Genomic DNA, 27,680 nt, shown 5'->3' on the forward strand with positions numbered 1-27,680 from the left:
CAATAAATAAAACAAATCTTTTGGATGCACTAAACTACAGAAAAAGGAAACTGTGGGCCTAATTTCTGACTCTCAAAAGGACAGGTACAGGGTAGAGTAGCATATCCAACTACACTGTTATACCTCAGTTCTTGTGGTTTTTCAATATTAGAAAAAATAAATATAAAGAAAAATACACATGAGCATCACAAAAGATCAGCAGAAGAGGAAAAGACAGTGCCCAGCCAACCGCTGGCCCAAGAGCCACCGCCCGGTTCACTGGCACTCACACCCGCTTTCTTTGCTGGTTTGCAGCCTTTCCTCTGCAGCTGTTATGAAGAGTGTTACACAGCACGGCCATGGGGCATCTTTTTAGCTCTGACAGGGATTCCTAAACCTTAAATGTCCCAAATTAATATTCCCTAAAGTGTTTAACATTCCTAAGTAGTACCAAAGTTTTAAAAGACAGAGAAATTTCAGGAAATCAGACACCCACAGTATGTTCTAAGTTTGGAAAGGTGGAGCTTACTGCTGTAAAAATGGAGAATCCCAAGTGTCTGGGCATCTGCTGTGAGTAAGAAAGCGTCTATGCCAAGAAACGGGCCACGAGCCAGACTTCCCAGGCACTCAGCCCCCAGCCGCACCTCCTGCGTCCTCCAGGTTCTGGACACTCACTTTAAATTTTGGAGGCTGCTAATTTTCATGGCTGTACTGGGCAATGCAACGTGAGGTGCTTCCTGACATTATATCAGATAATTTAAAAAATTAAATCCCTCCCCTTGGACCTATAAAATCAATTCAAACGGTTTGGCGTGGTATGGAATGCTCTTTAGCTACCATTCAGGCTACATTTTCAGGGTTCTCTCTTTTCATAATTCCTGTTCTCCAAACCCACCAGGAATTTTCCAAGGCTTTGGGCCTTGCTGACCTTTCCCCATGCCCACCTGGTGAGCTTCTTATCCTTCCGAGTGTGGCTCAAACACTACTTCAATAGTATTATTAATAGCAGCTGAGCTGACGCTGAGCATCTGTGTAAACAGACACTCTCCACGTATTATTTCTGATCTTCAAAGTAACTGAAAGATTTTCCCCTTCATTTCACAGAGGAAAAAGCTGAGGTTTAGAAAATCTGTTATGCACCCAAGGTCATTCAGATTGTAACTACAGGGCAGAGCCTGAGACAGGCTGGACTCCAAGCTGATGTCCTTCCCACTATGCGCAGTTACCCTGCTACATCTTGCCCTCTGTTCTCATAGTGCTTAGCAAAGAAACGTATGGCTATGTCCTCTGTGTCACCCCTACTCAACGCTTGACCATGGACACTCTGAAAGCAGGGCTCCTGGCTTGTGTCTCTGGCACAATGAGTGAGATGGAATTTTGCTTTCTAACTTGCCCATGTGGACGCCCATTTATCACAGAGGTCACTTATTGATGGGTCGAGGACTCAGCAATCTCAACTATGCACAGTGAACCAGCTGACGTGTGCACCAATCGATAGTTTTACCACCTGTTCCATGTAAGGAAAGAGTGGTAGAAACGATCAAGATGGAATGGAGCTGACTTGGAAAGCAGGTGAGAAAATGCACGCGATTACTTGGCTGGCTGCCACTGAACTTGGGCTCAGGTAAGGAAATTATGTAACTACGTGTTTTGGCTTAACAGGCTGGCAGCAGAACAGGAATATCTGACATCTTCACAGACAAACCAGAATTTCCCAGCAATGTCCCTTTCCTTCCGTCACTGAGCTTCACGTGAAAACTAGGGCTCCCTAGCTTTTAGGTACTTCCCCTGTTCACCGGCAAAACGAGATGTTCCGAATTTAAATGGCTGCAGCACACCTGAGTGAAAGAATTAACTACAGAAGCGTTTAACAAGTCTGGCAGGTTATGCTGTTGTACAAACATGAAATTTCAATTGTGCCAAACAAAAAGCACATTCTCTAGCACAGCCTCAGAAAGTCTGCCTGAACCCGAGCACCGGCAAACCCAGGCCCCTGTGGCACGACTGAGTGAGCCGAGCCACCGCAGGTCCTGCTGCCAGAACAGAAGAGAAGTTCAGCCTTGGCAGGTAAATGAATGAAGGAGCGACTGTCAAATACCATCTGCTATTTTAAAACGCGTTATTTGTAGCTCAAGTGCACATGTGCCTCCTGTTGCTCTTGGCCTGGGAGCGAGAGGCCATCTCTCATGCCATTTACAGCCCTTGGCCGCGCTGGCAGGAAGAGCTGATGAGGCAAAAGGAGGCAGGACTGGAACTATTTCTGGAGAGAACTGTAACTGCTGCTTAGGAAGTCTCCTAAATTTTTTAGGAAGCTCAGAAAGACAGGGAAAATGAAGTCACTTAATTCCTTCCCAGACTAAATGGGGCCACTAGAGCCCATTAAGCTGCAGCTCCCCAGCAAGCCCTTTAAGATGTCCAAGTGCAGAGGAAAGGGTAAGGGCTCGCCGGAGATGAGGCACAGGCTGTACCACTCTGATTTTCCACAGCAAGGGCTAAATTTAGCCTCAGGAAAAACTGCCGTACTCCACTTTCTAAAAACTCTACGACTCTATGTACCAAAACACTGGAAACAAAAAGTAGCTGTCCTTCTCAGACTTCTTCATTTGTAGTGAAGCTGGACTCATATTTCTTCTCCTGGGTCTTTGTTTTACACTATTCTTAAACTCAGAGCCTTACCTGTCTGGAAAAATCACCTGGGATGCAACTCTTAATGACCGACTAACAGCGCTTTGGAGACAAAATGTTTCAAGGACGACAAGCACCTCACAATTACTTTTCATCTGAAACTTATTAGTACCAGAGCTAGAGGTACGTGAGAGCAAAACCCTCAGACCTATACTCCAAGGACACGAAGGTTTAGTAGGATGCCCAAGGAGCTCGACCATCACGAGACAGCAGTAAGCATGCAAGAACACCCCAGGTTATGCAGGGGCCAATGTTGCTATCATTACAGGAACAAATCCAGCTGGAGCCAAGGTAGTCAAACTGCAGATGATTAACAGGAGTACAAAAGAGGCCAGGAACTCCAGTGCCAATCCCTCACCCACCTTTACATGGTTTACCAGAGAACAGAACATTGCCTGTCTGCTAACTTTTCAAAAAGCAACCAGTTTGGAGGACAGGGTCCTAAACAGTTTCAGTGTATCTCAAAAATTAGACATACTTGTATAAATGCATTTTGCTGTCATGTACAACTAATTAGAACAAATAAATTTAAAAATTAAAAAAAGACATTATAAAAATGGAGACATTCTAAAGTAGTCAGAAAAAAATGGCTACAGAGGAATGGGGACACATACTGCCACCAAGACGGAGATGAACAACAATCTGCCTGACATGGAGAGGTAAAGGTGCAAGGAAATTTAAATGGTCTGTGCAAAGGAAAACGGAGAGCAAGAATCCTGATGCTTAGGACCTGAAACATCTGAAATGAGAAGACACACAGGCCTTTTCAGGGGCACGAATGTGTTGATGAAGCACCAGCAGACTGTGCCGTGGTGCCCGCCACTATCAAAAGTCACTTAGATCCTTTAGGGGTAACTATGGAGAACAAGGGCCAGAACAGATTCATTTCACACACAGTTACTGACACTACCAGAGCTGGCACTCTAGGGAGTCAACAAGCAACGAGACCATTCAAGTTGTATTAGCCACCGGGGACGAAAAACCAAAGGCAGGAGCCGTTACTTGAAGAACCACAGTCTGATACACATGAACAGAAAGAGACCTCACTGCCTCAGAGGCCAGTGGTTACGTCCATCCTGGTCACTGCTAAACTCCTGATGCCAGCAGCAGGACAGCTGTCATGCAGCAGGGCCTCAAGAAATATCTGGTGAATAAGAGGCTTCTTCATCCATTTGAAATATAAGACAAGAGCTTCCACAGGGACGAGGTAAAGGACATTACATGGAACGAGGTATTTGTTTCCATTAGTTATTTCTGGGATGCTCTTTTTTCCAGGCAAGGTATTAAAAGTAGTTTCTTCCTTTCTCACCTGGCCATCTTTTACTCAATTCTCCCAAACACACCAAGGACTAGGCATTTGAAAACCAACCACCCACCCACCTGAAGCAGCACCCACCTGAGACCCACCTGCTGGTCTTTACCTTGTGATGCTCCACAAGGTCAGGGTGGGAACAACGGGGCGGGTGGACAAGGGTGGAGGCTGAAACCACAGTAAAACAGAAAACTGAAAGGAAGATGTGTAACCTGGTACCTAGAGACAAGTAGTGACATGATCCTGGCTGCTTCTACCTAATGTTCTATTCATATGAGATCCATCTGTCCTGAGTTCCTGGTGGTTTTCAAGGTGTGACTGAGAAACCATGTTCTCAGAATGATGGTTGGAAAAGTCCTCTCATGGTTTCAGACTTGTTCTCCACATGCACTTCAGGTCGGGGCTGGCCAGGCTCTGCACTCAGAGCCAACTGTGGGGGCGCCGTCTGCACAGACCTTCTCAGTCATCTTGCTAACAATGAGTTTTAACTCCAAGATGTTCCAAAAATGTGTTTTTTTGTAAACAGTGGGTTCTGCAAAGACATAATTCTATTCCACAGTGCAAAAGATGAATAGCTATATTCCCTAAAATACTGGACATATGATAGATAAATAAGTCCTAATATATAACATGACCTGAAAATACTATTTGATAATTCATTACAGGCCTTTCTGATAGAGAATAAACATTGTTAAAATCCCAAAACACATCAAGGATATGTCCCAAGTCTGCAGGGTGCTCACATTCACACTGTGCGCCTGGGAGGAGTAACTTAAGAATTATAGGCCCTATTAGCCCTCAACCCCTAGACCAGTGTAACCTTCCAATGCAAATTCCAAACCAGCGAGGTTTGAGCAAATGTATCACTGAGTCCTAATCCTTTGGATCAGGTAGAAAAGTTAAAATGTAGTGTTTTCCACTAACATGGGGTGCACCTTGACTTCACACAGTTGTGCAGGCTGTTCTGTCCTGCTCTCTCCCAGAGTGGGCCTCAAGTCATCCACTCAGGGTAAAGTTTGTCTAAAGGTTTAGGGAGCATTTACACCATGAATCAAAAGGTTAACAACAGGTTCAGCAGGCCCTTCCCTGGACAGCCTCACTGTAGCTCTCATTGCACAGCTGGACTCTTCACCCTTCCTCCCTGCTTCCCTTCTTTTCCTTCCCTGACTCAATGCTGTTCCCTACACCTCTTCACTTCACCTCCCTGCTCTTGCTTAACTGGTAATAATCCTGGATCCAGATATGCCTATTAGGGGTGGTTAGAAAATGCATAAGATTAATGACAGATTAGGTTAAGTAAAATCAAGATTCATAAAGAACCAAAATCCTCAGATAAAGCTGTCATACAGGGAACACACACTTAATGCTCCAAAATGGTTAAAGGTGAGGCCCAAATTTGGTTGAATTTGGCAAGTCAAGAAAAAAAGAGGAATTTAGCTTGAAGGTCACGATACGTGCACTGCTTTGGATTATATGACTTTTCCTGGGACTAAGCTGAAAATCTCTCCTGCAGGTCCCGACTAGCAGGGTGCTGTGAGTCGACATCCTTGCAATAAAGGCAGTGCTGAGTACCAGGTGACTATTCCTGCTTGGGATTAAAGAACACCAAAGCACCACGCATACAAGCAATCCAACACACGTCCAGTGTGGTTGAACTTCACAAGCCCCTGATGGCATGGTTTAAGTCAAGGGTAAATTAGACTACTCCAAGGAATCCATGTCTACTGTCTACTGTTTACTCTTTATTGAACAGTACTTCATGAGTTTGGTTTTTAAATGCAGGTAAGTTGATTGTTTTAAAATCCCTTGACAGAAAAGTTTTCCATATTTAGCTAGTTTTAAGTTATTTATCATTGAGTAACTCAAGTGGCTTCTCTTCTGCAGGTCAGGAGCCCTTAACTTTTAAAGTCTTTTCACTGCAATGAAATAGTGTGATGTTTTCTTGTATGTTTGGTAATAAATGTTTCTGACGTTTTGCCCTGCATAGGTAACTTCTTTTCACAATCCTTGGTGGAAAGAGAATTGTCAGATTTTTAATCTATTCAACAACAAATGAATGGTTGGCCCTCTATTTACAATTTGGCCTCTTCCCTGTGCAGACACCCAAATGTGTGGACAAAAGAAAATCTAAAAAAAGGCCTTCCTCCTAGCAAAGAACCCAGAGTGATATTCTCATCCTATCTGTGCATGGGTTCATTGACAATGATAAAAGCTATGAATTCTTTCCTAGAAGAACACACACATATAAAATCATGCATTCAATTTTAGGGCTCACAGACTCAGGGATCCCAAGATCAGAATGATTTTGTGGGGACTGGTCTGTGAAGAGTTTCCCAAGCAGCATTCTATAGACACTGTCCATGAGACATTCATCAGCAGATGATGAGAACAAAACGCTGTGTCAACGATGTTTTGGAAATACTAGGTTAAATGCAACTAAACATATTACATTTCATTTCCATGACTTTCCTGAACCTAAACGTACTAACGTACATTACAGAGAGCTAATGGGAGTGTGACTCCTACTCATGTGGACCTTGTGGAGTGTAGGAGAGCTCATAAGTGTTTCCTGTGAGTGATGTTCACACAGAAGTCTGCAACCAACCAAAATCAGCTTAAAAAGAGAACTTTCTGGATAGTCTCTAAGTTGGGAAATCCTTGGTCCACACTATTCCTCATCTTCCTTTACCCACCAGGCTCAGCTCAGAAGCCACTCCAGCCACCAAAGGCCTCAATAAAGTCACATGGATGGATGGTGTGTGTCACCCAGGTCTACGGTTGGAATACCGTCTGCCAACTCCAACACTCACACGAAATGTAATCTCCATGTGGATGTTAAGAGGTGGCACCAGGAGGGAACTTGGAGAGGTGACTAAGGTCTGCCCTTCGATGGCTGACCCACTCGTGGCTTAGTGGGTTAGCAGCTTGTCTCAGGAGTGAGCCCCTTGCTGTACAAGCAGGCTTCGCTAGGTCTCCGGAGCACTCCCCAGCCCTGCTGTGTGATGCCCTGACACTGCCCAGCAAGACCACCACCAGACGTGGCTCCTCAGCTTGAACTAGAACTAAGGCTGGGCCAAAATAAACCTTTTTAAGGGACCCAGTCTATTGTGTTGTGTTAACAGCAACAGAAAATGGACCAAGACACCCAGGAAGCAACGTGGGAAATGCTGGCCCCAACACCTTCCTGCCACCCCTCTCCGGACAGCCCCTCCCGGCTGCTCCCTTCGGGTCAGGCGGGTCCACTTCAGACAGCCACAGGCAACCTCCTTAGTCCGCCAGTCCTCCTTTCCCTTCACTGCTCTAACTCTGCCAGACACCTTGGAAAGATCACACACTTTTTTTGTTCCATTTGATAATAAAAGTAAGACTAAAATTATAATGAATAAGAATAATGCTAGAGTGCATTAGCGAACTTAAAACTATTTTCCATGGCTTTATTTAAAACGTTGAAGTGCTAGACTTTGTTTCGCGTTCTCTATAAATTAAGAATCTTCACCAAATGTTTTCATTTGCTAAAATTATCCTATGTATTTATTTACTCAAGCAACAACATTTAATACATGAATATGAAGTTTCCTCTATCATTTCTTTGGCAACATACAAGTGTGTGCTGTATGTGGACACACTGAGCAGATGCGCACTTTGACACTTTGATGTCCTACAATATGTATGTGACACCTACATGCACACACATGGTTTTAAAACTTTTCCCCCTAGAAGCAGAGACTATCTAGCATGGATTAAAAAAATGTTTCTGTTGTCAGGTTAGCCTGGGCACCTACCTACCATGTACCGCACTGTTTATCTGGGAAGTAGTTAACTGACTTACAAGCCTGAGGATCATCTCTTATAGCTAGGCATGTCCTGTATTTTAACATTACCAGCTGAAAACACCTCTTACACACACACACACACACGTGCATAGACCCCATCAGGGGTGTTGATTCTGGCTACAAAGGAATAAGTGATTTTTCACTATAAAAAGCAAAAAGATATTTAAATAAATCTTTGATTAATTCAAATCACAGGTGTAATGTTAAGGAACTGGACCACATTTTCTGAACATGGTCCTAGGACTTGTTAGCGACCATTTAAAGATTGGCTGAGGATGATGGGATCTAAGTCTCGCTTAAAAAAAGGACGAGCTAAGAACCTGAAGTGAAGTCCCGCTGAAGGAGCTGCGTTTCAGGACACGCGTGCTCTCCTTAGAGGTGGCCATCCGTGGTGAGGCTCACAAGCCAGTCCCTCACAGCGCGTGCCACTCCTCTCCGGAGCCATGCAATGACCCTCAATTCTAACCCCAAGCTGATGGTACTAGGAGGTGGGGCCTCTGCAAGTTCAGGTCATGAGGGTGGAGAGCTTGTGAACAGGATCAGTGCCCTCTTAAGAGACCTCAGAGAACAATTTCTTCCTCTTTCCACAGTAAAAAGCAGGTAGTATGCCACCCCAACCATGCTGGCCTCCAGAACTGTGAGAAATAAACTAATCCTGTTTGTAAGTGACCTGGCAAAGGGCACTTTGTTTTATAGCCTCGACTAAGACAGGCTCCGAGCTACTCTTGCCCTGTGCTATTTACATGGTGCTGACCCCAGTTCTTGACTTCAGGGGTTAGTGCAGGAATCCATCCTTGCTAATGAGAGTACTACCTTCCCTTATTCAAGTGACTGGACATGTGACTCTAGCTGGGCCAGTAAGACAGCATTTCTTGGAACTACCAGGACGAAAGAGCTGTTTTCCTGGAGACATGTGCTATATTGGCAGAACATAAGCCAGAAATTTTAGGCAGGCCATCTTGCTGCCACTTCGGTAACACTTGCCTGAGAGTAAAACCTACAGAGTTGATAGTCAAGAGAGGGAGAGATTCCTGAAGACACCACTGGAGTACCTAGAACCAGCTATACCTGAAGAAAACTCTGAATCTGGACTTCTTAGGAATCAATATATTCCCTTAGGTATGTAAGTCAATTTGAGTTGAAATTTTGTCACTTGCAGCTGAAAGGAAGCTATAAAGTCAATCTATTAACTGACATATTGATCCTTTTGCTAAATAAATAGAACTGATCTGCTTCTACTTACAAATTTAAGTTATTCCCTATCATGAAATATACCTTAGTAGCAGAATATAAATGTCATTAGAACTTCTCTAGAAAACCTGGGATACATTATGATAGAAACAAGCTGCCATGCTTATCTGAAACCTGATCCAATTTTGATTACTCCAAGAAATCAGAAAGACAGCATCTGCGTTGGATCACATACACACAGAAGTATCCTGACTGTTTCAGGCCTTGGGTCCCTGCCAAATGCAATGTCATAACAATGACGATTCCCACAGAAGAGAATCACTATGGAACACTGGAACTGAAAGAGAATTTAAGAATCATCCAGTTCAGTGGCTTTTGACATTTTTAGAATGTGGCCTACAGAATAGACCCCACAGAAGAAAACACACGTGCACATACACACACACACCGCTGAAACAAAAGCTTCCCAAATATCTCTCCTTACCACATGCAATACACTCTGATTTTAAAAACTGATATTGACCCACTTGACTGATTTCCTGAGCCACTAATAGATTTGGGAAACAGGTAAAGCATGACATCCAGAGAAGTAAGGTAATTTCCTAAGATTTCTCATTTCATTTAGTTAGCAAAACACCTGAAACTTAAACCCATCCCAGTGCAGAATATGGAGAAAAACAGCTGTAACCCATGCACATTCCTCGACAGCAAACTCCCGGCAGGTCGTAAGAGGCGTGGGAAGATGATCCAGGTGTCTGACCTAAGCTATTTTAAACTGGCAAGGCGTCCAGGATTTTAGGGCCACCTCAAGACCACAAAGGAAAAACTCAAACCTACAACAGACCTTGAACTGGCCTGAAAGGGGAGATCACACGGGGTGTGGGTCCACATTACCAGGAGACAGAACCGACTGAACACAGGAAGGAGGGTCAGGTTTGTCTCGGGCTTGAAGAAACAGCTCACTTCTCACTCTCTCCAACAAGTAGTGCTACACTGTGTGATCTGTCAGCTAACGAATCTGTGAAACCCTGGCTCCCTGATTCCATCACGGCAGGTGTGCTGGGTATGCAGTTGAGACACAGCCCCAAAGAGCCATGATCTGATCTGGGGGATGAGAGAAAAGGCTTCCTTAATCCGGAAGACTTGAGTTAGACTCAGAGAATGAGGAGGCAGAATTTGACAGGGACAGTGGGGCACAGTATGCTCAAGGGCTTGACTGCAACAGAAGTCGCACCCTGAGTACAGGGCAGGAGGCACAGGAAAGGTGAGACCTGGAAGGCAGTGAGTCCCAGAAAGCAACCGGGAGAAAAATGGAGAGACTGCCTGGTTAATCTTAGCGGTCTCACACTGGTTTAAGATAAGGGTGAAATGTATTTCTTGATTTACCACTAGGTTTCATGTTACAAAAACATTACAGAAGTACATCATCAGCAATTTCACTTCTACAACCTTTACCCTGTTTAAACTCCTGTACTTTACTTTCTTCAAATTAATACTTATTAGTTATAATTTGCTTAACAATTTCTATACAGTAGGTGCTTAAAAACGTGCTGACTGATCTCTCCACAACCTATGTCTAAGGCTGTAACCCTATTTTCAATGTATATAAGACAAGATAAAATTAGGCAAATAATAGGTACCATAACGCTTTCAAAACTAAAATTTCAGTTAGTACATGAAAGGAACTTTACTGAAGCACCAAAAAAGATCATACCAGCAACCCACTCAATTTTTGTAAAAGGCTCCATTTACAAGGTATCACGACTTTAAAGAGCCACCTGCTATACACTGCTGGACAGTGGACTGTGACTTCCTGATGGCAAAGGCACCTCCGGTCTGCCTGCTGTGTATTAACCCAGATGAAGGCACCTGGGAGAACAGCAAAGAAAAGATGGTCAACTGACTTCAGGGCAATCAACCCTCAGGAAGAGAGTAAGGCTACCCTGCAGAGCTTTATAATTATAAGCACGTTGTCGTCCTCCTGGTATGAGGTGACAACACCTATTGTGTCACCTAGCAGGCTAATAAGCACTTCCTAAATGTAAAATGAGGCATTTAACTTTAACATGTGGTCTCTAATATAATCCAACACATCCCATCTGGAATTTTTCCATTGTCACTTAAAATTGATGGCTGTCAGACCTTACATGAAATATAAAGTAACCATGCACTGCTTCTACAGTTGCCAAGCAGCCTGAAATGCAGCTTATGGCAGAGTGCTGAAACCTGTATAAGATTTTACAAATGAACGTTCACTAACTTCATTGGTATCTCCATTTCACTTCCTGTATCTTCACTTTCCTTTTCCCAATCCTCCTTTATTTTCATCTGTTTTTATTTTATTTTGTGTCACTGTGGAATCCCTCTCAGCTCCCTTAAATCACTTTTTTGAAGAAGTTGAGGAGTACACTAATAAACCATGTCACACGTGGCTGGCTGTCAGATGCTTTTCGACAAACAAATCCATAACTGAAATAAGCTCCTGAATATTAGACTTCTACACCATGACAAGATGCACAGTTGATATTTAATAATGAAGACGTGGTACCACTCAGAGAGTCTCCTTTTGAAAAGATTGATGGAAAACAAATATTAAACCAATTTAAATCAGAGAAAGCAAAGCCCTTTAAACATGAGACAACAGGGTGGGCACACAATGCACAGCAGGGAGGAGGGCCAAGTGCACACAACTCAGGCTGGATAAAGGGCTTCCAGAAAACCGCACAAAGGAACTCATCTGAAGAACTGTGCCAAGTTTAATGAAATGGGTTTTTGCTGAATTTCTGTGTGATTCCTAAAGTTGTTTCTTATATAAATGGACTAACAATTTGTCTTAAACATTTTTAAAAAGGTAGCCTACAAGCACAATTCTGTAACTTGAGAAGTTCATAAAACAACAATCAAAACAACAAATTATAATGGTTCCCAGAGGAAATTCTGTATCCCCCCAAATTTACATTTCCTGCATTGCCAAAGTGTATTCTTTTGCCAAACCCTTGCATCTCAGCTGTAACAGCCTCACATCTTTCAGTAGGGAAACTTGCTACGTAAACCAGTTAACTTCACTACCTTTCTCCTGGGAAGAATTCTTGATCCACCTGTTACCCAGACCTGGAATAACCTAACCTGAACACACTGCGGCAGGACATCTCTTCTAGACAGCAGGGCCCAGCTCAGTCCTGAACAGAAGACTTAAGAAAAGCACCAAAGAGTGTGTTTGTGAGAGCATATCACAAAGCAAAGATAAAAATCCTTACATCACACAATATTAACTCCTGCATTACAGTTATTTCCCATTGGATTACCCAAATGATGTTAATCAGGATGACCTAATCTGGGGTCCTTAGGAATTCAGTTTTTTGTTTTCACTATAACTAAATTTATTTTAGAAACACATTCTGCAAATAAATACTATTTTCTAGAACATTAAACATTATAACTCCCTAAATCTAACACAAAGAAACAAGCTTATTTGTTATCAACTAATTCTGATCTTCAATTTTTTCCTATAAACACACAACAGAAAAAGCGCTCTGTAACTGAATGCACTTCTCTTTATCATGTTACTGAGCAACAATTTCTGCATATGACAGATTCTGTAGGGAAACTCTATAAAGGATTTCTTTAGGCAATAAGATGTAACTCCTTTATTACACCAGACTAATTTTACCAAAAGAGGGCAAAACTTGTTGGGAGCACAATTTTAAAATATCAGGGTCTGGCCTCACTGGCAGAAGAAATATAATGCATTCAACCAAATACCTGAGGCACTCCGTGGTTATCCGAGAGCCCTTCTCAAGTATACTCAGTCGGTTTTCCTGATTAGATTATTTCAGGTTAGGCAATAGAAATCATATCAAGTAACAGTGGGCAAAACAGAAAACAGACTTTAAAACTGCCATTCCCTGATGAGAAAATTAAGAAGATAATGTGCAAGAATATTACAGTTTCAGAAATGTGGTCTGATGCCTAAGTTGTAGAGAGCTGGTTTTAATATCTGCAGTAATCAACAGAGATCAAGCACATCAGTGCCACCTCTAAGGTTGTGCAAATCCCAGAAGGTCCTAACGTGCAAGCCGGCCACCCTGAGTGTCTAGTCCGGGCCATCTGCGTGCGCTGCTCCCGTCCTCTCCTTTCCCTGGACTGCAGGTAAGCCAAGCTCTCAGAAGTTCTTCCAAACCTTCCATCTCAACTTTCCCAGCTGCATTCTGCGCAAGGAAAAACAAAGCGTCCCTTCGCTCCGCCCGGCTGCTCTCAGCAACAGTCCGCAGGCGCCTGGGCCCGCAAGAGGGCCGGCGGCCCAGCGCCCGGCTGTCCCCGTGGCGGTCCGCGCGGGGGAGGCGGCGCGGGCGGGCGGGCGGCGAGGCGGGAGCAGCGCTCACCCCAACGCCCGCACCCGCAGGGGCCGCGGCAGGAGGGCCCGCGCCCCGCCCGCCCGCACTCCGCCGCGCGCGCCCGCACGCCGCTCCAGAAACACACCCCGGCACCCGCCTCACAAGCACACGCGCGCCGAACACTGTCCCGCGTGTCTCACGCCCGCTCCACGCACACTCGCCCAAAGGCGCTCCCTCCGGTCATGGGCGCTCACGCCCTCGGCCCTCCAGAAACCAGCCCGGGTCCCGGGCACGCTGGAGCGTCGGCCGCGCCTCCCCACTCGCTCCCCGAGCACGCGTGTCTCACACGCAGACCTCGAACGCACACGCGAAGGCATTCCCTGCCCAGACCCCTCCAGAAACACACCCCCGACACCCGCACCCGCGCGCACTCACGCAGAGGACCCAGCCCACTCGCGCCGGAAAGGCGCGCGCCGCGCGGCCGCCTCCCACGCAGCCGCCTCCCGCTCGTAAACACGCCCGCCGGGCCCGCTCCCTCGCGCGCCAGAGTCACGCGTGGCCGCACCCCCGCTCCCCGCGCCCGGCCCTCGCGCCAGCACGCGCCCCCACCCGCCCGCGAGCACGCGTGCTGCCCCACGCCCCCGCCCCGCGGCCCCGCCCCCGCCGCGCGCCCCCGCCGGCCGCCGCCCTCGCCCCGCACGCGCCGCGCCGCCGCGCCCCGCCGCACGCACACTCACCGGGACTCGGGGAGCACGGCTACCGCCCGGTCAGGCTTGCGCCAAGCCGCTCTCGCCTGCTCGTCCGCCCCGCCCGGCCCCGCCCGACCCGGCCCTGAGCCCGCTGAACTCCACACGCCGCAGCTGGAACGACTTGCAGGGCTCCGGGTACCGCCGTCTCCCCGCCACAGCCCGAGTGCGCCGCCCAGACCAATGGCGGGGCGCGGCGGTGAGCTCACCGGGTTTGGCCCCGCCCCCCTGGCCGCGCGGGCCAATAAGGGAGCGCGACGTCACCCGGAGCCGGGCAGAGGCAGGTGTGGGGCGCGGAGCCGCTCTGCGCGGGGACTGCGCCGGAACTGCGCCCGAGCCGCGCGCGGCGCCGCGCTGGACGGCCGCGGGCCGGACCCAGAGGGTGCGGGCGGAGCGCGGCCCCGGCTCAAGCTCCTCACAACGCCGTCGCGGCGACTCTGAGCCTAGCTCACTCGCCTGCCGGCATATAAAGGGAATCGCGCTCGGGAGTCGCCGCGGTCCGCTCGAGGGCAGGAACGACTCCCCACCCGACGGTCGCACCCGCAGCCCCGGGCCGACGGCCCCAGGAGCCCTTCTCCGGGACCCGCTCGGGCCGCGCGTGGCCTGCCCCGCCGGCTCTCAGCGAAGGCGCCGTCGGGGCCGCGCTGGAGCCCTGCGCCTAGGGGCCTCGCTTACTCTGGCTCCGGCTGCCTGCGCGGCCCCGGCGCGCCCTGCGGCGGCGGCGTCTGCAATGCAGCCGCGGGAGGAGCCGGCGCTGCGCAGCGAGCCGGGAGCGCCGAAAACTGGGCGGGAAGGAGGGGGCGCGGGGCGCCACAGCCGGGGGAGCCTGGGCAGCTCCCGGGAGGTCGCGCGGGCACCGGCCCCGCACCGGCCAGGATGCCGAGAGATCCGGGAGTTGACCCGAGGAGAAGGGCAAGGACGGTTCAGCTGCAGTAGTGACCTGCGGCCTCCGTGGGAGTTCGAGAGCGTCCAAAGCTCCTTAAACTCGGTGTCCAAAAGTTCTAACACCGGCTTTGCTCACTTGGACGCTTCTGCATGGTATCCTCTTGCCTTCTGCCACAAGCCCAAGTCACACCTCTCTACCAAGGTTCATTGTCTCCCCTCATCCTTTCAGGCATCCAGGGTGGACACCACCACCGTTCTCCTTCCCTAATAACATTTGTGTCCTACCGGTATTCAGTCATCACCTGCGACCTTGCCTGCAGAAGTGCCTGACATACAGACTGTGATGAGGACATCTTAGCCCCGCCTTCATAATATCAAATTATCTTTAAAAATAATCATGTTTCCTTTCTGACATCTGGTTGTTAAAGCACAAGTCTCAAAGACGAGAACCGGGTCTCTTGATCCTACCCAGGTACACCAGGAAAACGACCACAAAATTTTGCACAGCACTTATGCCTGTACAACCAATAATGAAACGTCATTTAGAGGCCAAGTGAAGGACATTCTGTGCCCACGCCTCTGAGCCAGGGAAGCACGCAGGTCTGTCTGGTCTCGCTTGGGGGCTGGCCACCAACTCTGCACATGAGCAAGTCTATCTCCAGAACAAGTCACATTCCTGCTCGATTCCTTCAGATTCCTGCCTCTACTCCCATTACCACACAGGATCCCGGCAGTTTCCCAATTCTGTTTATCAACTCCTCCTTGAAGACTTGATTCAAACCTCACCACTCTCTATGGCCTTCCCTGACACTCTCAGGAGAATTGAACCTGAAATTTTGTTAGTACAGCACACCATGAATAGGATCAGTTTATTTCCAGGGGAGGCACTGAAAGGGTAGTAGTCAAGGACACATCAACTTTGGGGACACACTGCCCAGGTTCAAAGCCAGATCTGGCCACTTGCTACCTGCGTGCTCCTCTGTGCCTTCGTATCTATGGGGTAAGGATTAAATAAATCAATAGCTATACGGTGCTTGTAACAGTGCCTGGCAAATAATGAACACTTGGTAAAAGTTAGCTATTGTAGTCTTTACTAAGTCAGGGTACGTTAGGGTAGGTAGTGAGTAGGGACAAGCCTGGGGTATGGTATGGCTTCTGGGTTTCTAATTCTTGACCTGAGCACTGGTTTTAGTTTGTGGAAACTCACTAAGCTGCACGCTTGATAAGTGTAATTCCCTTATGTATCCCATGCATTCATAAGTCTCCTAAATAAAAGTTAGTTGTTAGCTAAGAGCAAGACAGCCCTAAGCTGCTTGCGAAGAGGAACAGTCTTACTCATGGTGGTACCTGCTCAATGCAGGCTGGAAACTGTGTGCTCGGCTATTAGCTGTTGGATGGCTCTCAATGAACATGAGCAACAAAGACCAATGGGCAGAACATGGCGGGGCACCTGCCTTTATAATCTAGAGTGTAGGGAACTCAGGATGATGCAGATCCAACCTGGACCAGCTAAAGAAAGGAATCTCCAATCTTTTCTGTCTCTCATGTGAAAGTGCCTGGGTAAAAAATGGCCTGGGCAGAGTTCAGCCCTGGGCATCCCAGACGTCTGAAGAAGGCCTCAGGGAACCCAAGGCCCCTCATCCTTCTTCCACGAGTCCCATGTCCACCTGGCATGTGGGCCAGCTGGGAGCATAGCTGCTGCAACATGGCAGGCACTGGCTGAACCCTCCTGCATAGGGATTGGGTCGAAGACCTGGAGCTTTCCTCTCAGGCAGCCCGGGGAATGTCCTCTTATTACTCCTCCGCTGCGCCTGTTTTACTTCCTGGAAAGTCTGCCACTCTTGGGTCCCCACTGCACCTAAGAAGCCAGAGCCCTCCTTGGTCTGTGCACAAAAAGTTGGGTGAGCTGGATGCTTCCAAAGGCAGCTCAAGATCTGATGGCTTGGTAGAACTGAATGCCCGTGGGTGGTTGTTCCTTGTGGATATTTGTGTTCCTCTCTTCTAAACTAGAAAATGAAATGGTAAGGCATGCCTATGATTCAAGCAAATTAATATACTGGGTTTTTATGGACTTTGAGTGTACCTGGGTCATTTTATTTTAAATAGAGAAAAATAAAACTTGATTCAGTTGTGAGTCTACTTGGTAGAGCCTAGACAAGGGCAGTTTTTGCCCCCGAAGGAGAAACAGTATGCTGTTAGCTCTGACCTCTGCTGAGGGTGTCATGATGAACCTATGAGGTGGATCCTTTGCAGAGGAGGAAGGGAACTGTGGTTTGCTGGGTGCCTTTTAGCTGCCTGCTGTTGCAGTGGCCATTCACACCCACTGCTGCTCATTCTGCAAGTAGGACGTTGTAGAGAGGGTGAGATAAAGGCTTTGAGCAGTCAGATAACTCACCCCAAACAACATGACTGGGAAGCAGCAGACCTGGACTTCAAGTTCTGAACCTGAGTTCATTCTACCCAACAAGAAGCACCTAAAAACTCTTATCATTTAGATACCATTTGTTTAAGAGAACAGTCTTGAAATATCTACAAAGGAATTTTCTTACAATGATGATTTAAAGTTTGAGATGCATAACAGAAAGTCCAAATCAGCGAATTTCATTCAGTACTCCAAGGAAATAAATGGTTATGAATATTTCTGGTTGTCACCCTTGGGGATGAGATACACTTTCCACCCACTTGGTAACTATAAACAAAAAAGATGGACAATAATAAGAGTTGTCAAGAATGTTGAGAAAATAGGACCCTCAAACACTGCTGGTGGTAATGTACTTTGCACCGGCCCGAAGCCTCTGAAGTTAGATGTGAACATGTGATTTTCTTTGGCCAGTGAAATATGAGTAAAAGTGACTTGCAGCATTACGGATAGAAGCTTGTGGTGCCAGTGATCTGGCCACCAAATTGTTCTCCCCAGCCCTGGCAACTGTGAAAGTTTGTTTATGTCAAGAGGTGGCCTCTACCACCCCAGGTCCTCTGAGTGACCATGATGAGCAGAGCCCTCCCTACCAATTGGTATTGGACTTGAAGCATGGGTGAGAAGTAAACCCCTGAGATTGAATTGTTTGTTACTGCTGCACAATCTAACCTCTCCTGACTGATAAGAAATCAAATATGTTTCTACATATACCCACTTTCAATAAGAGAAAAACAGGATTCTGCTCAAATGAAGTTACAATTTAAAAATAAGTGCAAGATGCATATTTGATGTATCTTTAAGACACTAAGAAGTAACTAACACTTTTAAAAACCACAGGTAAGGGCAACAAGGTAATACAATGGAGAAACAATGGTCCTTTCAACAAACGGGGCTGACAGCATGCTAGAACTAATACCCCCATGCCAAGAATGAAATTGGACCCCTACCTCACACCATATATACAGTTAAAGCAGAACAAATATCTGAACATAAGAGCTAAAACTACAAAACTCATGGGGAAAAAAGCTGCTTGACAGTAAATCTTCATGACCTTGGACTTGGCATTGGTTTTTTGAAAAATAGGATACCAAAAGCACACACACACAAAAAAGATAAATTGGACTTCAACAAAATTAAAGATTTTGTGATCCAAAAAACACCATGAAGAAGGGAAACAACAGGCTGAGACTGGGGCTAGGTACAGCACTTGCCTAGCACATGTGAGCCATGGGGTTCAAGTCTCAGCACACATATAAATAAAAATGAAAAATAAAAGTCTATCAACATCTAAGAAAAGTTTAAAAGTTTTTAAAAAATGAAACAAGTCACTAAAAGAAAATCTTTTCAAACTGCATATCTGATAAAAGACTTGCATGTAGAATATAAAAAGAATTCTTACAGCTAAAAAAGAAAAAGAAAATTACTCAATATTTTAAATGAGCAAAAAGGATCTGATAGACATTTCTCCAAAGTATACAAATAAGCAATAAAATCACTGAGGAAATGCAAATCAAAATGAAACAAAAAAAAAAACAACAACAAAATGAGAGAGCCCTTTCCACCCACCAAGTGACTATAAACAAAAAATGAATAATGACAAGAGCTGTCAAGAACGTGGAGAAAGCAGAACCCTCAAACAGTTGGGAATGTAGCCGCTTTGGAAAGCAGCCTGGCACTCCTCAGAAGGTGAATTATGGAGTTATAAGACCCCGCAATTCCACTCCTAGACACAAGAAAACAGATGTTCATACGTCTGCTTGGCAGTAAGCAGAGATGAGGTGCTAATGCATGCTATGACACGGATAAACCCAGAAAGCACCATGCTAAGTGAGAGAAGCCAGCCACAAGACACACATGGTATGATTCTCTTTCCAGGAAATGTCCTGAACAGGCACGTTTATCAAGACAGAAAGTAGATGAAGAATCGCGTAGGGTGGGAGGGAGAGAGGAGCTGGGGAGGAACGGGGAGTGACTGTTGATGGATATGGGGGTTTCTTTGGGAGGGATGACAACACTCTAAAATTAGTTTGTGGCCTGTAATCCCAGCAACTCGGGAGGTTGAGACAGGAGGATCCCAAGTTCAAGGCTAGCCTCAGCATCTCAAAATTTAAAAATAATAAGAGCTGGGGGTGTAGCTCAGTGGTAGAGCATTCTTGGACTCAATCCTCACACCAAAAATAAATAAATAAATAAGTAAGATGAACAAAAAAGTTCGTTTGTGGTGATGGATGCACAGCCCTGTGACTATACTAAGAACACTTTCAATAGGTAAATTAAATTGTAAATGTTAATTGTCTCTCAAAACTGTAAAAAGAGAGAGAGAGAGAGAGAGAGAGAGAGAGAGAGAGAAAGAGAGAAAAGGGAAAGAGAATAAAGATGCATGAAAAACAAAACTCTAGGGAGAAGGCTGGCTGAGAGGAGGAGGGCAGGTGGGCAGGGCCTGAAGGCCCAGGCTCATGAACAGGTCAGCCCTTTCCCACTGGGCCGGCCACATCAGCCTCTGTGGGGCATCGGGCAGGGGAAGTCTGGACCAGGGCCCTGGTCGACTCAGAAAGGAGCCTAGATTGGCCCAGGGGAGGCCCCAGGCACATGACCCTGACTCCAAGGGAAGAGGCTGAAAGATGGGTGGTCTCTAATGGTGCAAAAATCCAGGTGGGTCCATCAGTTCCTGCTCGCCATGATTCCTCTGGGTGACCAGGCATACTGGAGAACAAGGTCCTGAACTTGAGGGTCTCCTTCAGGATTACAATGGATGTGACATACCTCCATCTGGGTGGCCTGGTTGGGGCCTCTGGGCCGTCCAGAGGTGAGGAGAATGGGGGGAAGATCCTGGCCAGGCTTGGAAGCCTGGGCTTTGTTTCCACTTCCAACACCTGTGCCTCCGTTGCCTCCTCTGTAAGGTGAGGATGGACTAGGGCCACAACGTAATTCTTAAAAATCCTGTTTTATCCAAATCATTGTTACCACTGAAAGGACGGATCAAAGTTCACGTCGTCGAAGTGCACATCCAGCCTGACTTGAACCAGCAAGTGCCCCTGTGCCTCGGCTGCAGGGACTCTGGATTCCAACTGAGCTTGGCCAACACACAGTACCAAGAAAACTAGCACACTCTTGTTGATTTGAGCCCTGCAGCTTTGGGCTGTCTTGTTATGTGACAATAGATCCCTGGAACTGTCCGGGATGCAGGACGTGGTGGGAGGGGAGGTGTTTCTGCCAGGTCATGCCTGGTTAATCTCAGCCCCAGAAGGCCATCAGCTTGGCTCTGAAGGTAGGAGAGACCCTGCCACTGGCCCTAGAACGTGCAGATTTATCTTCATGGACATAATGCAGAAAGAATCTCCACAGAAGCTGGGTGAAGCCACGCCAGCTCTTCCTCAGTGGCTAATATGGGCCCACTCATTTCCCCAAAGCCCTCTGAACCTCAGGATTATACATGTCACAGGCATCAGGAGAGGACCAGGCCCAGAGCCCTGGGCACATACCAGTTTAATTCATAGGTCCCCTTCAGGTTGGCCGGTCCACTGGACTAATGCAAACCCCTTCTTACTCGAATCCCCTCCCCGCACAGGCCCTTCTGGGTCCAGCTGCAGGCGCCACTGGCCCCGCTCTCTGGATCCCCATTCGAGTCCACTGATTCCTTGCCGAATCAGGGCCCCATGCCCCTCAGTGGAGCTCAGGAAGCCCCAGGTTTGACGTCTAAGGGCACCACAGGTCCCCTGTGCTGTAGCTGACTTTTCCATGTGGTAGGAACCCCAGCTAAGCCTCTGAAGAGGACAAGAGTTCCCTACAGCCTGGGGGAGTGGCAGCTAAGAGTGGGCACTTGGATCAGATCGGCACAGTCAAAAAAATGCACGTGTTCCAACTGTCGCAGTGTCTCGCTAAGAGGTGCCATTATCTTTTCAGCATGGAGATCTGATTAGGGAGAAGCAAGTGTGTCAGTGACAATGGAGTCAAGAGACCCGACACTTACAGCGAGACCCACTTTGAAATCGCCACCCTCCGGCCACCATCAGTGGCCAGTGGGAATGAGAGCTGGGCAGTTTCCCTTTTAGGGAAGCAACCAGCCATGATGTCAGATTGATAAAGTCCCGGGGACACCGGGGAGGAGTGCGATGGAAAGGAAGGCCCGACGGTGTCCAGGTGCAGGGCCAGTGGCCTGGCGAGCACCTGGGGAGGGTGGAGCCGACAGACTGGGCTCAGGGAGCCCCAGGGGCCAGCAGCTCAATGGCTCTGGGTCTAATGAAGTAGAGTTAGTCTCTTGCTTGGCTCTGCTGTCCCTGGGCCAGAGAAGCACTGTCCCCTTCCAAAGAGGAACCCCCCGAATTACTGTGTCTCCAGAGTTGGAACAGGAAAGGCAGCCCCACCCAGTAATCCTCCTGGTTTTAACTCACGTTCAAGTGTCCTGGAATAAGGCCAGAGCCCTTCACCAAATATCCAATACGCACCCACTCGCTTTCTAACTGGGACTTAAAAAGGGAGGTGCCGGGGCTGCGGTTGTGGCTCAGGGGTAGAGGGCTTGCCCAGCACGTGTGAGGCACTGGGTCTGATTCTCAGCACCACATAAAAATAAATAAATAAAGGTATTGTGTTCACCCACACTAAAAATATTAAAAAAAAAGAAGAAGTGCCAGGGGCGGGGAGGAACCATGCCGGTCTTTGGATGCCAGGGGAGGCCGTGTGCTCTTTTCTGCTGCTTCCCGGGCGAGGGGTGTAGGACTGGTGAGAACTGCATCATTGACAGGCACGGTGGGGCGCACCTGCAATCCCAGTGCTCAGGGGGCTGAGGAAGACGCAACACAAGCTCAAGGCCAGCCTGAGCAATTTAGCAAGACCCTGTGCCGAAAAATAAAAATCAAAAGGGCTGGGGATGTAGTGCGGTGGTAAAGCACCCCGGGTTCAGTTCCTAATACCAACAAAACAAAACAAAGCATCAATCATTTCCAGGTTCCAGGGTTTGGGGACTTCAAATGCACCAGGCCCAAGCTCAGGCATGCGGCCCTGTCTGCAGCATTTCAGGCCGGTCCACAGCAACTCCAGGCAGCTGCATACCCATGCCTACTTCCACTGGCTTTAGCTGCTGCAGAGTGACCAGGCTAGGCCTTCCAGTGCCACAGTAAATAGCACCAAACCCGTAAAGCAAGAGCACTGATGCAGTTCTTGTGCCTTAAGAATCACACTCGACTGAATGCTGCGTGTCTTCCCGTTTCCTGAACTGCGAGTTCTGCAGCGGCCAGGCTACCTCCATCTACACCCCGCTGGTCACCATTCCTAAGGCCTGACCCAATCCCATCAGTGTTGGGGGAAGGAAGAGAAGCACTGGCCACAGAGGAGGGGACGCTGGTTCTGGGCTTCCCAGGCTCCCAGCTCCCAGCTCGGAAGAGGGAGGGGCAGGAGGAAGCTGCTCTCAAGCCTCTGCAGCAAATGGAGCCTCTGGGAGCGAGCACCTCTGGGAGAGCCCTGCTCCGGCCAGGGCTGCCAATCTATAGAACGGAACAGGACGCAGGTCCATTTCCAGAGCATTGCAGGTCATAGCACAGAGGAGCAATTTAAAGAAGTGATTGAAATAATATATTAGAATAATAACCTTAGTGGTCCAGGCTCCCAGAATCTCTCATTTCGTTTCCTATCTAGGTGGAGGGATCTGCGATCTAGTTAATTTCACACCCCCACCCAGGAAAATGTGAGCTGTGCACAGTATTCTCTATAGAAGACAAAGTGAGACCCACCCAAATCACGTATCACAAGAAAATGTGTCCCCAAAGAACTGCTGAGAGCTGGACAAGCTCTTTGTAGGGGCAACGCTTTAGAAACAACGGCGACAACACCTTGGTGGCGACAGTCTTTCCTCCCTCAGTGCAAACACCGGAAAGACTCTGGTCCCTGAGACAAGGCACAGGAGAGGCAGGGGTGGCAGAGAGGCAGGGCCCTCCTTGTAGCAAATGATTTAACCTCGCCCACAGAGAGGTCTGGCCTTTGTCCTCCCCTGCTGGGAAGTGATCTCTAGCCCTTGGAATGGTCTGCCTGATGGGAGCATCTCAGTGTGCCTGGAGGTCCTGGGTCACAGGGCAGGGGAACAATATAATTTAGGGTAGGGAATGGGCACGCGGGGTACTTTTAGGGTGGTGGTTGGCCATGACAGGAAGACCAATATTGTGATGTAGGGTGGGGCTCTGGGTCACGTGTATAGTACCAGGTGACTCTGGGATCACCTTAGTCACGGGGAGCCTGCACAAGGGCACCTCACTAACATTATGGGCACGGAGGCTCCAGTGAGCCTCCCTGGTCGGCAGTCGCCGCTGGGTGCTGTCTCATGTCAATGCCAGAACAGTAGTGCTACTCATGACTCACAGGACAATGGCAGTGCGTATTTGGCACCCTGCAGGACTCTGCCCTCTGCAACCCTCCTTTGGCTTCTTTTAATTTGTACCCTCCGAATGCCGTCCACTGTGAGTCTAGCAACTTTCAGAGCTCTGAGTCCTCCCAGTGAGTTACCAAAGGGAGGTCTTGGGACCCTGAACTTGCAGTTGGTATCAGAAGGCAGGCCCGTGTGGACTATGACCACACAGCTGGCCACTCTTGCACATCCTTTCTACATGAGAAGAGCATGCCTAGGAACACGGTATACCTTTCACACAGGGTCACCCTTGTCGGGTGTGTCCCCCTTCTGGAGGGGCGGAGGACCTGTTTGCCTCCTGCCCTGAGCCCTGGGGGCCAGGGCATGCCTGGGTGACGGGTGCTCAGATTTGGATGTGGTCCCTGTGTTGGAAGTCTGGGCCCCAGTGTGACAGTGTTGAGGTGGTGGGACCTTATGGGGTGGGGCTGCTGGGAACTCACTGGGGACGCTGCTCTTGGGAGGAATTCATACAGTTCTCAGGGACCCTGAGTCAGTTCTCATAAGGGGGTTGTTATCATAGCAAGGCTGACCCTCCCCCTCCAACTCTAGCTTCCTATCTGGTGACATGGTCTCTCCCTCTTGAACATGCTCCAGCTATTGTGATGCCATCTGTCCTTGCCAGAACCTGAGCCAAGGCTAGTGCCATGCCCCTGATCCCCCAGAACCTATGAGCTAAATAAGCCACTTTTCTTTATAAAGCACCTGAATTATAGGTTATCTGTTATAGTAACAGAAAATGGACTAACACAGTGGGTGGAGTCTCAGTTCCTGCAGAGTGGCTCTCAGGTGGTTGGAGCTCTGCAGGTATCACTGGGTGACGGGTGGGTGACAGATTGCCAAGACTGTTTCTTCCATAATGGTGTATGACCCAGTTTGGAGGTGAGGTATCTGCCTTTGAACAACTTCCTGAGGCCACAAGTGGCCAAGCAGGTGGGTGTTAGGAGACCTCAATAGGATCATGAATATGAAGCACTGGCCATAGGACCTGGCTGGGGTTGTCACTGTCACTGTCCTGCCAATGTGTTTTGGCACCACAGGATTCTATGGGAGGGATGTGGATAGGGAGACTTCTGTGGTCGCCACTGACCCTTCTACCCACCCATTCATTCAATTCGCTCACTCATTCATCATTAACCAGGCTACAGTGAGACTGGGCCAGGTGATGGGGCCACCACAGAGGGTCATGAAGCCCTTCTCCAGGTCCCCGGATGGCAACCCACCATGCAGGGACTTACCAGGGACCTGGATGTGAAGTCTCCTTATCTGACATCCAGAGGGTGGCTAGGTTTGAGCATCTCGGAAGAGAACTGCTTTTCCCTTCCTTCTCCCCTGCAATGAGCAGGAGGGAGGATCCTCTGTCCTCACAGGCTCGCGGTGTGGGTGTGTGTGGGGTGCTTGAAAGCTCTGAAGGCAGCCTGAGGGCACGTTCTATAAAGGACTTGTCAAGCTTTGCGTTCTTTTCTTGGGTCACATCCCTGAAGGATCCAGAGATCCAGAGAGAAGGCAATGGTGCCTGATCAGCTCTAGACACCATCCCCAGTCTACTGACACCAGGGAGGACACTGGGCTGAGCTGAAGTCAATCAGCAGTGAGGACAACGGTCTCAAAGACACCACCAGATTGAGCAGCATCCATCCATCCATCTGTTCAGCTACCCATGTGTCTATCCATCTGTCCATCCTTCTGCCCATCCCTTGAAGAAATATTTATTGAGAAGCTACTACATTTCTGGCCTCCTTATGACAGACACTGGGGCATGGTGATTATTAAGAGAAAGGTCCTTGGTTTTGGACTCAGCTATACTCTTTCTCACCCCTGTCAATTCTTTCACATCAAGGGACCCATTTTATGCAATGTCACCCCCATGCACACATTTCAGATGTCTCTCTCTTGACCATTTGTTTCTCTAACCCTTCTTCTCTTCTTGTATCTCCTTGCCATTGACTTTTCTCATGGTTGTCCCCATAACCCCTTAACCTCAGTCCAACTCATGACCAGTCCTTAGCCAAGGCGAATGACACCCAGCCCCCACAGCTAATCCATCTGGGAGTCCTACTGATGTCACCTCTTTGTGTTCCTTGGTTTCCTCTTCTCCCAGAACTGCCGAGTCCACCATCACCTTGAGCCTGGACAAGTTCATTGTCTAGGCTCATCTGTTCCAGCCCTCCTTCAATCTGCTCTTCAGGCATCAACCAAGTCCACTTCTCAGAAAGCAATCTGGGTCATGTCACTGCCTCTCAAACCCTCAATGGCTCCCCTTTCCGAAGCCACCACTCCGTGGCCAGCTCACACTGCCCTGCGCTCAAATGCCCCTCCTGCCTCCTCCAGCCCGGCCCACTGCTCCCCACCACCTCGCTGGCCTTGGGCCTCCTTCACGTTCACAAGACTCCCTCCCAACACAGAGCCTCTGCGTGTGCTGTCCCTCAGCCTGGGGAGCCTCTGCCATCCTCCTGTTTTCCTGGAGTCAACTTCTGCTGTTCTTTCAGATCTCAGTTTAAGAGTCATTTCTTCAAGAAATCCTCCCCAGACCTCCCTGAGAAGACCTCCTGGGACAAGTTCTCCAAAGGCTGTTTTCCAAAGCTCACGATCAGGTCTGACTTTTCCTCCGCTAGTCAGTAAGCCCAGGGAGCAGAGGCCTCACCTGTCCTTGCTTGTTCTGATTCCTGGCACTTGGTGCAGCACCTGGCGCCTCATGGGGACTCCCTCCATTAATAGTTTTGAATAAATGATTGCAGAGAAAAAATCACTAATGGAGGAATTTACAAAGTGTGGTGGGAAGGCAGAGAAGAAGGCCTCCTTCGCAGGGCAGTGGGCGCTGTGGGGGAGCAGGGGCAAAGTGCGCTTCCGGCTGTGAGGCAGCACCACTGTGACCAGAAGACACAGAGGACAGCCACAGGGGTAGGACCTGTGTATGATGCGCCTGCCCCACCTGCTCACTCGGGTCCAGGTGTCCTCACCTGCAGAATGGGGACCTCAGGTTGCTGGAAGTTTGAGTAGGTCTGTGCACATCGATGCTTTATGCATGGGACCAGGCAGGTGGCAAACACTGGCAGGTGCCAGCTTTTACCCTCGGTGGGCAACTCTGTGCCAGGAGGCGGGTTTTGCTGAAAGAGGCCATCAGAGTGGTTCAGAGGACTTCCAGCTGTCCCATGTCCCTCAAGACCAACTGGTGGAGCTTGCTGTCATTGAATTGACACGTGATGTCACCAGCTCTCCAGAACACCACCAACTGAGGAGAGGGGCTGGGGATTCTCTACTCACATGCCAGTACATCTCAGGCCTTGGGATGAGAAGAGACCCTGGGGGCCTCCCCTGGGGACTCCTCCATTTACTGATGTGAGAACCAAGCCCTCTGGGCATGGGGCTTGGAGAGTGTGGTAAGAGCCACTGTTCCCTCTCCTTTGACGGTAGGAATGCTGGGAAAGAGCATCAGCTCAATGAACCAGGTCACAGAGGCAAAGCTTACCTCTGCAAAGACACTGCAGCCTATCACTTGGCCCCAGGTTTCCAGATGGTTCGTTTCTCATCTCCCTTTCCATCCTGTCTTCTAGAGAGAGCTTAGGTGAGTTTGGCTGACGGATGGAGAAGGGGAAGGTGGAAGGGAGGAAGACATGCTAAGTCACTACTCTTCTAGGGACGAGGTTCCTTCTAGAAGGATGAGGAGGTAGACTAATAGCCAACCAAGCTTGCTTCGACTTCTCACCCTCTCGTGTTCTAGGTTCATTCTGGCATATCGAGATGTTTGCTCTGTGCTGATGTTTGAAAACACCTCCTGTTGTTCCTTAATATGGACCACACTCTCACTCTTCCCCCTCAAACAAAAGATTCTGAGTTCTCAACCCCTGGAAAGTGCTGGCAAGTTACTGCCATGGAGGAAGCTGGTCTTCGGTCTATCAGAGATT

The 27,680-nt window shown here is 48.5% G+C and overlaps 1 protein-coding gene across 12 annotated transcripts in view; it reads right to left on the bottom strand.

Annotated features, from left to right (window-relative positions):
- Camta1 (calmodulin binding transcription activator 1) overlaps positions 1–27,680 on the bottom strand; it is a 772,653-nt gene that overhangs the window by 34,750 nt on the left and 710,223 nt on the right. The window contains exon 1 of one of the 12 annotated variants that reach the window (XM_047559190.1): positions 14,072–14,220. The exons of 10 other annotated variants lie outside the window; for them this stretch is intronic. The gene's annotated coding sequence lies outside the window, so the exon portion shown is untranslated. Of the gene's footprint in view, positions 1–12,762; positions 13,365–14,071; positions 14,221–27,680 lie in introns of those variants that run through there. One more of the 12 variants, XM_047559193.1, reaches the window with a different exon arrangement.

The sequence above is a fragment of the Sciurus carolinensis genome, chromosome 1, assembly GCF_902686445.1.
Source record: "Sciurus carolinensis chromosome 1, mSciCar1.2, whole genome shotgun sequence".
Classification (NCBI taxonomy): Eukaryota; Metazoa; Chordata; class Mammalia; order Rodentia; family Sciuridae; genus Sciurus; species Sciurus carolinensis.